The 13,407-nt window shown below is 43.2% G+C and overlaps 1 protein-coding gene across 6 annotated transcripts in view; it reads left to right on the top strand.

Moving 5' to 3' along the window:
- si:ch211-200p22.4 (phosphatidylinositol-binding clathrin assembly protein) overlaps positions 1-13,407 on the top strand; it is a 76,991-nt gene that overhangs the window by 1,854 nt on the left and 61,730 nt on the right. The gene's annotated exons all lie outside the window — the stretch shown is intronic.

Here is a 13,407-nt window from a genome sequence, read left to right as displayed (position 1 = left end):
CGTAAAATTTACAAATGAGTCACCCAAAACTGTACACGGTACCACAATGAAGACAAACTCTATGTTGATACGTGAAATTCTGGAGGGACGTCGTGGTGCGGTGACGTAATGACGTTAATCTAATTATGCTCTATAACATGTAAAACCTGAACATGAAAGGAATATTCTAAAAGCAACTCATGTAAACACCTTAATCAGAATATCGGCTTATTCAGAATAAGGTCAGTAATTATATTACTGTTGTCCATGTAAACATAGTCATTCACATACTTGTTCACAACTTGGGGCAGTTTTAGACTAGCCAGTTCACCTACCTGCATGTTTTTGGCATGTGGGAGGATGGGAGGAGAACCGAGAACCTGGACATTACCCTCAGCACAAACACTTAACCCAAGCTTAGGATTGAACCGGGGAGATTGGAGCCGTGAGGCAGCAATGCACAAAATACACAGGCTATAGTTTCATACTAGGTCATTTTCTGATAAGGACCCTGTAATAAAGTAGACAAAATAGCACAAAATGCATCTGATGTTGTTTTATGAACACACCGTTACACACACGTGCGCTATGGACAGGCAGGTCGATGAACTGGGACAGATTGTTAGAACACCAGCTCCCCTGTAACATGCGTGTTAGATAGTGATGGGTGATATAACCAAAATATCATCAGTGTTTCCAACTCCTACACTATTCTACATATTCAGTGAATCGTCATGATCATTTACATATCGACATGCCTCCATGAATAAGGAAGAATTCCTGAAGACACTTAGAAACAGAATAGAAAATAAAAATCTTTGATCTTCTTTGGTATGGAAAGAAGTCTTTGGTAATGGTGCCACAAACGAACAATTTATGTATATACAAATTACTATCATTTCTGTCATGAGCGCAGATAAAAAATATGCAGTGGTAGTGAGAGATTAGTAAACCGAATTGAAGGAAAAGGTTTTGAAGGAATAGTTTGAAATGAAGAACAGAGAAGTGGGTGGGACAAGCATTGGTAATCGGTGATTGGTCAGTGGGAAGTAACAGGGATCAGTGGTTGGTCATTGGGAAGCAACAGGGATGGGTGATTGATTGTTGGGAAGCAACAGGGATCAGTGATTGATTGTTGGGAAGCAACAGGGATCAGTGATTGATTGTTGGGAAGCAACAGGGATCAGTGATTGATTGTTGGGAAGCAACAGGGATCAGTGATTGATTGTTGGGAAGCAACAGGGATCAGTGATTGATTGTTGGGAAGCAACAGGGATCAGTGATTGATTGTTGGGAAGCAGCAGGGATCAGTGATTGATTGTTGGGAAGCAGCAGGGTTCAGTGATTGATGGTTGGGAAGCAACAGGGATCAGTGATTGATGGTTGGGAAACAACAGGGATCAGTGATTGATGGTTGGGAAGCAACAGGGATCAGTGATTGATGGTTGGGAAGCAACAGGGATCAGTGATTGATGGTTGGGAAGCAACAGGGATCAGTGATTGATTGTTGGGAAGCAACAGGGGTCAGTGATTGGTTGTTGGAAAGCAACAGGGGTCAGTGATTGATTGTTGGGAAGCAACAGGGGTCAGTGATTGATGGTTGGGAAACAACAGGGATCAGTGATTGATTGTTGGGAAGCAACAGGGGTCAGTGATTGGTTGTTGGGAAGCAACAGGGGTCAGTGATTGGTTGTTGGGAAGCAAGAGTAATTGGTGATTGGACTTTGGGGACTTAGACTTGTACAAGTGCAACTTGTTAAAGGGGTCTGAAACATCATGCCAAATTTAGAGCCACAGTCACTGAACTGACACAAATATGACGCAAATCACTGTTGATGAACAAACCCAACATCAGCCTTACATTAATTCATGCCCCAATATCCTGTTTCACACCACAGAAACATCATGTTTAATAGCCAACCAGTTCTGTGAGTAACAATGAGTTTCAGGGTTATTAACGTACTGATGTATGATGCAATTTCCAGTGTTATTTATATCACCAGGTCACCCATCCCTGGTGTGTTGGCATCCAAAATTCACAGTTGAGTATATATCATGGATTTGGTGTCACAGTTTGACTTTGCTTTAATGTGGATTTGATTCATTACTTCTCTGGTAGAAAGATTTAGCGCAAGGTGATTTATTTTGAAGTAAAAGTGAAAAAAGGGTGCACAGATTCCATTTTCCCGTTTTGAATGCGGTATCGAGCAGCAAATACCAAGTATCGGCAGATACGGGATACTGATCCCATACGTCATCCTCTTAATCGCTGAGCCGAGTTACTGTTACCAGCCCAAAGCTGATTTTCCTATAACGGCACATCCTGAAGTGTTTTATTCCTTGAACAGCACTGCAATTTTCCCACTGTCTACAGTTTTTAAAATGAAAGAGTGACACATTGCAATTTTTACCCATTTATAGTTATGTATTATGTCGGGGAAAGACAAGCTTGTTTCTGTTATCGTTTGTGTTTTATTTATATCTTTCTATCTATCTATCTATCTATATACATAATATTTCCATGAATATAGATATATATAAATCATTAGTCTTAACAAGTAGCATAAATATAGCACACCGTGTCCTGAAGACTTTCCCATGGTGGGAAACATCTGTCTTGACAGATCTGAGAATTCTTTTTAACCAAATTTAACTCAGATAATCAGACTTCAGCCTCCGAGAGGCTAACCATTATAAATCAAGCTTTTGGGTTGAGTACTTCTGTAAATCTGTCGAGTCCCTTTGAGTCCGGCGTTCAGTCGCAGGTGTAATGATTAATATTGGTCTCTTATTAACTTCACTCCGCTCATCTGCACAAGTGTGGTGTTATTCTTTAGCGTCGGAGCCTGTACGGCTGCGGTGTGAAGGCGTGAAGGTCAGGTCACACAGACCATTAACCACTTCTCTGAGTCACTAATACCTCCAACAAACACTTCTCACTGTGAAGGGTGACGCACAGTTTCACCCCTTGTGAATGCTTTCATAGTGCAGAAGGAGACATGCATGGGGAAGCTGAGTGACATATGCGTGTGTCCTACCTGTTAGTGACGGTTGTGGTATCTCGGTTTATCAGTGTGCAGCTGTGATGAATGAGCTTTTCAATTGTGCAAAAAACCCACTTATTTTGATGATATTCTGAGCTGAATTTTTGCTTTAAAATTCTTTGATTGACAAGTTGGTCGTCTTTATTTCCTGGATTGCCCACAATGCAGTGTGACTACCTGCTGATAGTGGTGGCAGTGATATTTATCCCTCGCTTTCATCCCTTCTTAAAGAGAGTGATGCAGCAGCACTTTAGTCCTTTAGTCTGTCCAGCTCTCTCAGCGCCTCATTTGTACACTGTACCGGTTCTAAAGCGTCATCTTTTCATGCTATTTCATCCATCAACCCCATCACGTGCTTCATCTCGTAGACCTCTAACTCCCCGAGCCGAACCGAGCTTCAGCACAACTGTGTTGTATAGCTGCATTGCCTTCTGGAACTTTGAATCCACTGTTGCTGTTTGCACCACAAACTATTTATGTATATGCAAAATACTATCAGTTCTGTCAAGAACGCAGAGAGAAATAGGTTGTTAGGAAACAATGGGGACCGGTGATTGGTAATTGGAAAGAAATGGTGATTAATGATTGGTCGCTGGGAGGCAATGGTGATTAGTGATTGCTCCTTGGGAAGCAATGGTGATTAGCGATTGGTTGCTGGGAGGCAACGGTGATTATGATTGGTCGTTGGGAAGCAATGGTGATTAGCGATTGGTTGCTAGGAGGCAACGGTGATTATGATTGGTGGTTGGGAGGCAATGGTGATTGGTAGCTGGGAGGCAACAGTGATTAATGATTGGTCGTTGGGAGGCAATGGTGATTGGTAGCTGGGAGGCAACGGTGATTAGTGATTGGTAGCTGGGAGGCAACAGTGATTAACGATTGGTCGTTGGGAGGCAATGGTGATTGGTAGCTGGCAGGCAACAGTGATTAATGATTGGTTGTTGGGAGGCAATGGTGATTAGTAGCTGGGAGGCAACGGTGATTAGTGATTGGTAGCTGGGAGGCAATGGTGATTAGCAGTTGGGCAACGGTGATTAGTGATTGCTCCTTGGGAAGCAATGGTGATTAGCGATTGGTCGCTGGGAGGCAACGGTGATTAATGATTGGTCGTTGGGAGGCAATGGTGATTGGTAGCTGGGAGGCAACAGTGATTAACGATTGGTTGTTGGGAGGCAACGGTGATTGGTAGCTGGGAGGCAACAGTGATTAACGATTGGTTGTTGGGAGGCAACGGTGATTGGTAGCTGGGAGGCAACAGTGATTAATGATTGGTCGTTGGGAGGCAATGGTGATTGATAGCTGGGAGGCAACGGTGATTAGTGATTGGTAGCTGGGAGGCAACAGTGATTAACGATTGGTCGTTGGGAGGCAACGGTGATTAGCGGTTGGTCGTTGGGAGGCAATGGTGATTGGTAGCTGGGAGACAACGGTGATTATCAGTTGGTCGTCGGGAGGCAACGGTCTGTTTGCACTACTTGTACTTTCTCCTAAATTTCTTTGCTTAAAAATGGTTAGTGAGAATATAAGCTTTTGCTCTTTTGCTTTTAGGAGCTTCAGCAAAATCTGCCTGTTGTCTGTTGTGTTGAAATGTTTCTCCTTTCAAACTACATTGTAACTGCACTAGGAATGTCCTCCTGTGACGTCAGAGCCACAGACATCAGCTAACTTTTCACAGGAAAAAACCCCTAAAACACAAACTAATTAGCACAGGAATCACCGAGATCACAATCACACATATAAGGAGATAATCTAGGCCGTGTGTGTTTTGCATGCAGTTCAGTATCGTATCCTTTTTCGGTTTTTGCTTTGTGGTTTAACAGTCGTGTTGGGTGGATCACTCGATTGCTTTGTACGTGATTGTAACATTAAGGCCGTGTTGCTAAAGCAATGCTGCTGGAGGTATGGAGCAAGACACACGAGCGTTAATGCACCAGTGGCACGTACACTTCCTTTTTTCTGAACAGAAATTCGCAGTAAATCACCACATTCCTGAAAATAGCCTACTGCCAGCCAGAGAGGGGAAAAACACCACCACTTATAGAATAAAATGTGTGGAAATGAGTGCATTTCAATTTGAGCTGCTAATTTATTTTATTTTCTTCCGGTTCTTTCACTTCGCCGTCCTACTGCAATTTGTCTTGATTTTACTGCTGAGCGCCTCAACCGGGGGAAATCTCCCAAAATAACCGCACAGTTAAATCCTACAGACATGAATTTGATTTCGTCCAGCGCGTTCTCGTCTGACTGCTAAAGGCAACTGCTTTAATTGTCGTACTTGATCAGTCTCCCGTGGAGCAAACGTGAGGGAATCTGTGTTGCTGAGATCTGAGATGTTCCTTCTGTCGACTCATCAGAATGTCAGACGCCGCTGTTTTCCTCCAAAGCGAGCTCGTGCTTTCCTGTTCGAACAAACAGTGCTGAGATTTTCACTGAGTCAACACACAGATGTTGCTCTCTGACCTCTCTTGCGCACAATACGGCATTTTACACTGAACTTGGACCATCTTACTCTACGTCCATCCTCATCATCACGTTATAAGGCCCTGAGTGAAAACATGTCAGTCGTGTGTGTGTGTGAGGGAGAGAGAGTCTCACATGCTCTGTGTGAGGGGTATTTGAGTGTGTGTGTGTGTGTGTGTGTGTGTGTGTGTGTGTGTGTGTGTGTGTGTGTGTGTCTCGCATTCTCTGTGTGTGGGGTATTTATAGTGACACAGGGATTTGGCTCGTTTCATGCTCCCTAAAATCCCTTTTCAGTCCGCGCACATCCTGCTGAAAGTGTCTGCGTAAGAGGTTCTCGATGCACTGAAGGTTCATTAAATGTAGAGCGCTTTAGTCGTCATCATCGATGGAAATGAGAATTTTCTTCATTGCATGTCTTTATCATTAAGAGAGACAGAATACCTCTCCAGCCGGATTGGTGTTTTGAGAGGGCGGAACGGCGTCGGTTTAATTAGCACCGTCCTCACAATGGCGTCTTTTAATAACGCAGATACAGAGCCATCGGATACTGTTTATTAATAGAGGCTCGCAGAATCTCTTCAACACGAAAGAGCTAATTAATTGTGATGAAATCTCAATTAAAGCGCAATTTATATATATATATATATATATATATATATATATATATAATATATATATATATATATATAAAAAAAATATGGAAATATGAGCGAAATGCAGATAGTTTGGCCAGGTATTTACATAGGAAGGTGAATACTTTGTGCAAACAGTAAATGTTGCTTTTTTTTTTTTGTTTGTTTGTTTTATTCCTTTTTTTCACAAGTAAGGGTTAAAGCATGCTTGTGGTTGTGTGGAAACAAACCGTTTCGAGATGCGTATCGGTGTTACTCCAAAGAACTGCGCATCCTGAAGTGTTGTATTTCTGTCACATCACGGCAGTTTTCCAACAATTTATAGTCGCTTTAATGTTCTGGAATGTCCATAAGACGGGTTACTCTCTCTCTCTCTCTCTCTCTCTCTCTCTCTCTCTCTCTCTCTCTCTCTCTCTCGATGATATCAAGACAATTACGCAGCATGCCACGTTACCTAGAAACCGCAAACTCCTTTGCCATGAAGACTTGATGGAAGAAATTTGACTGACCGTTGCGTAACGCTGCTTATTCGGTAACATTTTGGTTCCCTGTGAACAAGCAGTTACTATAGAAATGATAACGTATCAGTAGAGCTGTCACGATAATTACGTTCTCGACTTATCGTACGATATACGTGAAAAAAAAATGATGCACGGTATTAACAATGCGCTAACAATGTTTTTTTTTTTTTTTTTTTGTAGAAGAAAAATCTCGATAGAATAATTGTAGTTTTTCCAATAATCCAGTCGTAGTCAACAACGTCAGGGATTGAGCCGCTTAAGCTGCATGAGCTGAACAGTGGATGGACAGCGGTAAACTGATGCGCTTTACTAGCGGGTTAATGAACTCACCCGAACGCATCTTATACATCTTAATATTAGTCAGACGTAAATACAACATAAACGAAATGTTATAACTAGCTTCTGCACAAAATGACATGAAGGTAGGACGGTAAGGTGTACCGAACGCTCGGTAGGATGGTAAATCACGTCGCGAATATGCTCTTGTTAACGCCCTAAAGCGTAAAGAATCCGCAATATCACATCACAATGTCTGAATATTCTTCAGAATTCAAAATTCACCGCTGTTCGAAAGGGTGGACTTGAATTATTCAGCTGTTATATCGTCATTATACCAGTGGCGTAAAATGAAAAGCGTTTATCACAATTATTTCAAGGATGGTATATCGTCAGGCGAAAGCGGCCATCGTGACACGCTCGCGTGTAAGGACGATTGCGTTAACGTAAACCTCCATTTAAATTCCAGCCGGAACTAGCATAAGTGCTGCTGTGTGTGCAGAAAATGAAACCGCACTTTCGGGTTTGAGAATTTGAGAGCTCTGTGGACTGACAAATATTTTCCCCTTCAAACGCTTAGACATCTTATGTAAATCAAATGCTAAAAGTTGACTTTCAGTTTCAGGGTGTGTCGTTGCAAACTGTGGAAATGATCAATGGGGTGAATACTTACGCAAGGAAGTGGTATTCATTCTTTAGTTTGTTTGGTTTAGTCGACAGCACGGTGTACATTTCGGGTGATTACAGAATAATTGCTCATGTCTTTAATTAAACATTTTGGAAAGCAGTTGAAGAGCCTGTAAGCGAACGTTAAGATGCTTGTCTTGTAATGCTAACTGATGTCCAAATCCTCAGCAAATCGAGATATTCATGCACATTTAATAAACCAAGTGGGTTTCAAGCAAGAAAAGCAATTATGCTTTTATCCTGAGGTTTAATACAGATGGATAGAGTGAAAAAAGGGAAAAGAGGGATCTGGAGGGAGAATGGGTGGCGGAGATGTGGGATTGGGATTTGGGGAATGGTTGTGGTTCGAGGCACGGAGCCGCGACGCTGAGCTCACCGTACAGGAATCTCACCCCGACCGTTCGCAAAAAAAAATGCACCCGTCATCGCATTTGCACCGGTTTATGCGCCGACCTACTTAAACCTGCGTCGTCGTTATGGGAAAACTAACCGCAAGACTGATCTCAGGTCTGAAAGCACGGCTCTCAGCTCGTGAAACCTGTACTCGTGCTCGCACACTCACACACACAAATAAATCAGCGATAGGAGAACGGAAAGGGAGACAGACGGCAAACAAACCCTCAAAAAGACGACCGGTGCTATTTTAAGCCGTCTGTGGTTCTGCGGCTCTTCTCAAAGCAGTGAGAATGCAGGCTCGCTTTTTTGGAAAGACTTTCTCTTTGGCATCACCTTCAAAAATGCCTAGAGCAGGCAGCTGCTTCGTCAATGCACCCATTAAACCCAAACGCCTTTTCTCTTCTCGCACGCCTCATCTGCAAGCCGGGAATCTGCTTTTTATTTCCAGCACCACAGCACAGCCCAGAAACAGTGGGAGCTGAAAGCACTCTCGCAAATGATCACCTAGTTCATCTTGCTACTAGTACGCATTTAATTGGAGTCTGTTGGCACCTTCATGCTGCATGTTAGCAAGTCTTTAGTTGTAAATATTAATCTCGGTCCAGTATTAGTGATTCCGCATCCTGTAGTGTTGGGGGAATTTCGACTGTCTTGGTCATGCATAAGAATCGATAACCGTTGAGAGCTAAGCCGAGCTCCATTGTTCGTGTCGATCTGAAGTCGCATTCGTTTACGAGTAAATCGACGAGATCACAGGTTGGGATTATTGGTTGGTTGGGACTGACGACTAAAGCTGTGAAACTTTATTATTATCATTGCATTGGTCGGTATTGTATACACCTTTTGCATGTACTCTTCTTTGTATCATGCAGCTTTGAGGACGTTTGAGGTTTCATATGACTCTTGCTCATGAAGAAGCACATGTAATTGTTGCGTACTGCGTAGGCGTTTTTTCGCTTCAAATAAGGACACGCATCGCTCTTGATGATCGATTGATTTACATCGGACAATTCAGTTCAGCCCATTAGACACAAGAATGGACCCCCTTCCTGTCTATGTAGATCAGTTTCTTTCAGTTCATCAGTTGCCTCAATAAGCCTACCAAAACTACTGTTAAACCGAGTTAGCAACAAACGTTAAATGCTGGGATTGAACTGTTTCCTTTTTGTGGTTACTTCAGTGGATAAGCTCGCCTGGACCCTGCAGAGATTGTGAATAAAAGTCATGGGGTGAGCACGGAGTCTTTTTCAATCTGCTCATACTAGTGTAATAATGCATAGTGACATTAGAATGCTGATACTGGTCCATATTCCAAGTATGCATGTGATGCAGTTGCACGGTTTGAACACTAGGGCTCCCAATCTGTGCAACTCACGGAGTTTAAATATGTAGAGAGTACACTAGTCAAGCGATCACATCGGTTTGTGAAAATGATCTGAACTTGTGACGTGATCAACGGTCTGATAGCTATGGATTGCAACGACCAACATGCATTCTACACTATATGGTTACATGGACATGTTCTACTCGTTACAAAGATGACCTTCCATACGTTCAAACACCGCCATCGAAACCCCTCTGCGATATACCTCGCCCGAGAAAGAGCCCGCGGAAACCGGGCATTTTAGCCGACTTTGGAGCTCGATTTCTCCTCTGGAGCGCGTTGTTTCAGTTGATCATTTTTAAAAACCCCAGGTCCGACACTTAAAAAAAATTTTTTTGTTTATAAACATTTACAAGTGTTTATTTTTAAGATGTAGAGAGCCGGTAGTACATTTTGTTTACGATATTAAACCTTAATTGAACTTGATTAAACAAAATTGGACAGTTTTTTTTGCATAGTCTATTATACAGAAATAAAGTCTTTTCAGTCATTTTTTTTCATTCACATTTTCAGATAATTGAACTAATCATGAACGCAGCACACAAGTAGTATTGTGTATATTTACACTTCTGCACTTCTCTTAACATTGGACTGGTACTCATGGGGTCCTTTTCGAGTCTGGTGCCTCTTAAGGTTTTCCTTTGCCTCTGTCTGTGGTTAAAATCTCTCCTGTATAATAAAATTGAACTGAAATCAACAGCCCAAAATTTAGACATTAACTTTTTTTGTGTGTTGAATTGAAGTGATTATTTTCAGCACCAGGGTTAAGTGACTAATTTATCTTGACGATTTCAATTGCGACTCTGTGCTTAAGACCAGAACTTTTATAAAGGTGAGGAAAGTTAAAGGACGGGCCAGCTGAACTCGTATAGAAACCTTTAACTCAACGTCTTTCTTAATTTTCAACCCTGATTGTGTTGTGCAGATGAACACTGATAGATGCCAACAGCTGTAAGAGGGACGTTTCACATTTGGCCCTGGCTGTGCTGTTTAAATATCCGAATGTAGATATTTACTTTATCGTGATTATCGGTGCAGATGGGCCTGACTTCCGCTCCGTGATTAATCGGCGGTGGTGGTGATTCATGTCACGGATCCAGAGGTCAGTGGCTAACAGCTGGACCAGGTGCTGATCTTCTTTTCTTCAGAGACTCTGCATCACTGGCTTTCCTTTTCTCCACATTGCTCATTCCGACTGTCTAGCTCACATACCGCTGAGATTTGATACACTCTGTGGAATTTCACATGTTGTCCAAGCATCGTGGTGTTTCAGTGCTGCGGCGTGCATTTCTTTTTGTTTGATGCTCTTACCATGGCGAGTGGATGATATGGACTTGTGTGTGGTTTCACTGGGTTTCCTTCTTTTGTAAAACCTTGGATAATGCATTCATCTGGAAGCAGGATTGTGTATTCAGCTGTAGTGCTCAACACATAACACTTAATTAATAACGGGCGCTTTCAGATTTATTTGCCGAGTCTGAATTAGAGAAGCAGAGGCTTTTGGTTTGTTTGCTGTTTGGTCTGGGTTCACAGTCCACATCAGCATGTTTGTTTGTTTGTTTGTTTATTTATTTTTAGATATAAACTCAAGGTTGGGTCTCGAACGATTACGTGGGCTCAATGTTTGAACGATTCGCGCTCATGTTTACGAAGCTCCGCCCCCAGGATGTGTGTTGACCTGCAGAGTGTCTTTAAAACGCACAGCTATACACAAACAAGGGTTTTCTCTGCGACTGAAACTTTTGCTAAGGATGCAGCGTAATCCTTTGTTTTGTTGTTTGTTTGTTTGTTTATTTGTTTTTGATCAGTGGCAGTGGTAACTCGGTGGTTAAGACGTTGGACTAGTCCTCTGGAGCTCATGAGTTCAAATCCCATCACCACCAATCTGCCACTGTTCGGCCCTTGAGCACGGCCCTTAACCCTCAGATGCTCAGATGTATAAATGAGAGAAATGTAAGTCGCTCTGGATAAGGGCGTCTGCCAAATGCCATACATGTGAACGTTATCATGTTCTACATGTCTTCCAGGCCGTTTGTTTTTACTCTTACTTCTACAATCAACTAGAATTCATTTATTCATTGGTCAGAAAAACAGGCAAGGAAAAGGTAAACCAATCCAGCCAAGTGGACGCCTTAGCATGGAGAGAACACATCCGGGAATAAATAAATGATTCCGATATTTAGAAATCACTAGCTTAAAGCGTTTTTAATATCACATGCCATGTTTGGTTCTTTTCCATTCATTACACGTAAATTGTATTCATTTAGCAGACGCTTTTATCCAAAGCTACTTACAAATGAGGAAACGCAAGCAAAGCGATATATGAAGCGGAGAACGATACGAGTAGCGCTACAGTACAAGATTTATTAATTATGTTCTAGAAAAGCAAAGTGCGCAGAGTCGAGGTGTAAGAGCCAGAGTAAGGGTTTTATTTTTGTTTAAATAAAGGATAATGTGGGGTTGGAGTTTTAGGGGCTGGTTAGGTGTTCATGGAAGAGGTGGGTCTTTATCTGTTTTGTGAAGATATTGATTGAGTCCTGATCGAGGTCGGGAGTTCATTCCACCACTGAGGGACGGTTCGTGTGAAGGTTCTGGAAAGGGACCTTGAGCCACTCTGAGTAGGCACTACTAGGCGTCGGTCGTTACTCGTTCGCGGGTTGCGTGAGGGAACGTAAGCCTTCAGGAGAGTGTTGAGGTAGGAGGGCGCTGTTCCAGACAAGGTCTTGTACGTGAGCTTCATGGCCTTGAATTTGATCAAGGCCTTTCGTTTGTTAGTGCAAACGTCCATGGCGTTTCTGCAACACTATCTATCGCCCTGTTTTTTGGCTCAGTTTGCACCTGGGAGCTCGGTTTAACGGTTCGCGTCTACGGAAAGACGCTACCTGTAACCCAGAATACACGCCACGTTTGGTTCAATCCCAGCTGTTGGGCTGATTGAGGGTTGAATCGCTTTCTCACCGATCCAGACCCCATCAGTCAGACCGGTCGATTTGTTCGGCGCTCGAGTACGATTACTGTTTTCTCACCTGCCGGAACAAACCACACCGGAGTTTCAATTCGGACTCGACACTGCATGTGTGAGAGTACACGACGACCGGCATGGCTGAGATTTGCTCATCAGTCACTGCTTGTATGACACCGCGAACTGATTTACAGATGTAGATTCATATTTGCCGAAAAGTCTCACCGTTATGCGGAACACGAATCTCGGCCGCCTCGAAGTTAACGTCTCCGTGTGTGAAAGCGAAAAACATCAATTCATCTGGGTTTGATTTCTTCCACGTCAGCTCTTAATGTGTGCTGGATTTTAACATTGAACCAATATATTTTCTGGAACTGATTTTTTTATTATTTTTTTTGGTCTCGTTTCCGCATCTATCGGCTCTTCTCTCCTGGTTCCCCGCCATCTCAGACTCTGCCAGTTCTTCCCCTCAGGGGTTATAAAAGGAGCTGCAAAAACAGATTACTGTGGAACGTTGCCAGGAGCAGATGGAGGGCAGAGCCCGCCGTGTGTGTGGAAACCTTCCTTATGTGTAGTATCAGGAGCAGTCGGGTACCGACGGGTCCGAACGGCTTTTCTGTGTGACCCAACAATGGGTCCTCTCTTGCACAGCTGCACACGGCTGCCACTGACACACGGTGAAAGCGATGACCTCAGGGGTCACGCTCTGTCTGCGTACAGCCTGATGACCCTCTGACATGACGCTTATGCTCCCTCAGCTTCTGTTTGCAATGTGCCACCCACCTTCTTAAACAGCTGGACCGGGCTGCTGTGCTCAGTATGCCGTGTGAGGAAGACCTCTGTCGAAATGCACCGAGGAACATCGGGATCGCATGCGTTTGCACAGTGCTCCAAGGTTTTGTCCAGGGAGGAAGAGGAGGATGAAGGTTGGAGAGAAAGCTTGGAGTCATGAATCACGACGTCTACATCTATCTACATCTCCAGCATACGACATCTATGCTGGAGTCCTCCGTGTAACACAGAAGACACGTCTCTGTCACTCACTGGTCTCGTTTAACAGACCACA

Source organism: Ictalurus punctatus, chromosome 7, assembly GCF_001660625.3.
Source record: "Ictalurus punctatus breed USDA103 chromosome 7, Coco_2.0, whole genome shotgun sequence".
Taxonomy (NCBI): Eukaryota; Metazoa; Chordata; class Actinopteri; order Siluriformes; family Ictaluridae; genus Ictalurus; species Ictalurus punctatus.
The sequence above is the reverse complement of the archived record's forward strand: the minus strand, read 5'-3'. Positions and strand labels throughout refer to the sequence as shown.